Below are 1,479 nucleotides of genomic sequence, written 5' to 3'. Positions count from 1 at the left end.
GGTTATTATGACAATAATTATTATTTTGATCTCATCTGATCCCTGAGAAGCTGCAAAGGAAAGAAAATCCAGACGATGTGAGCGAGGAAAATTAAATGAAAATTGAAAAGGAAGAGAAAATTCTAAAAAATTACTGCAGGACGAAACAAAATGGAGTTAATAATCTCGGAATTTTTATGGTTTCAATTATTTTTTGAGACAAAAGGAGTCATTTTTAGCCAATTTATTGCATGTTTCAGCTTTTAAAATTGATTTTTGTTGTTTTTTTGACCCAATTTTCTAAAATGGATCTCAAGTCCGGGTTTTTTTTTCAACAAAAATGTCGTTCCATAAAATAATTATAATTTTGTTAAATGGGATTTTATCTTGCTCGGATGTCGTGGCATGAAGTAAAAAGGAAGAAAAATACATTATTAGATTAGATTAGCACACAATGCACTCTGTCGTCAGCTTGATGATCTTTTTGTTGTTATGTTTCTCTCCATGGAACATAAAATGGTATCATCTCCAAGCATATTCGCTGCCTGTGACCAGTGACACAATTTTATCTAATAAGCCTGCTTTTATAATTTTTACGAAGAAATGCAAGTAACTGAGACGAGTTATCATCTATTTTTATCATCTTTTTGTCGAGTTGCAGTGTTGTTGTTGCTGCTGCTGCTGCCATGTTGTGATAAATAGAATTTTTATGATGCAATTTATTAATGAAAATGAAGTTGTTATGTTCTGTTTCTGCCATTTTCCATCCGCTTTTTTGCCTAGGCACCAAACCGAGAGTACACACCAGCAAGTGTGTTAAAAAGGCGTGAAATAAATTGATTTAAAATACGTGTTGTTTGTCGTTGTCGGCAGTTTGATGCTGAAACACTCACTACAGTGTCATCAGAAATGTTGTGAAATGGAAAATAATCATGTTTATGTCAAGAACTGGGTTTATGTGCTGGAAAATTATGATTTTGGTCGGTAGATTTTTGCACATTATGAAATGCGGAGAGAAAGAGAGTCATATCGGAATGAAGGGTAATTCAATTAGATTTTATTAAATGTACACGTTTCTAAGTGACATCTAGTGGTGATTTTTTTTTACACAAAAGTTGAGTTTACTGAAAAAAGCAACGAATTTTTCTCTAAGATTTCTTTTTCTTAATTTAAAGGAAAATAAATTCTTTAAATTTTCAATTAAAACGAAGCTTCAGTTAAATTTTTGGCAAATTTTCTAAAAATTTTTTTTTCTATAAAATTTAAAAAAAAATCAAAATTGTTTTCCCGTAAATAACTTAAAATCATAAAATATTTTAATTAAAAAAAAAAAATCAAATTCGAAAAATTTTTAGAACTTAATAAAAATTTTTATACTAAAAGTCTTAAATTAGTTTTTGACTTAATAATCATTTTTTTTGAGAAAAATATTTTTTTTAAACATTAAAATATTTTAAAAAATTTTTCAAAATTTTTAAGAATTTATGATTAATTATTTCT

The sequence above is a fragment of the Culicoides brevitarsis genome, chromosome 1 (genome assembly GCF_036172545.1).
Source record: "Culicoides brevitarsis isolate CSIRO-B50_1 chromosome 1, AGI_CSIRO_Cbre_v1, whole genome shotgun sequence".
Lineage (NCBI taxonomy): Eukaryota > Metazoa > Arthropoda > Insecta > Diptera > Ceratopogonidae > Culicoides > Culicoides brevitarsis.
The sequence above is the reverse complement of the archived record's forward strand: the minus strand, read 5'-3'. Positions refer to the sequence as shown.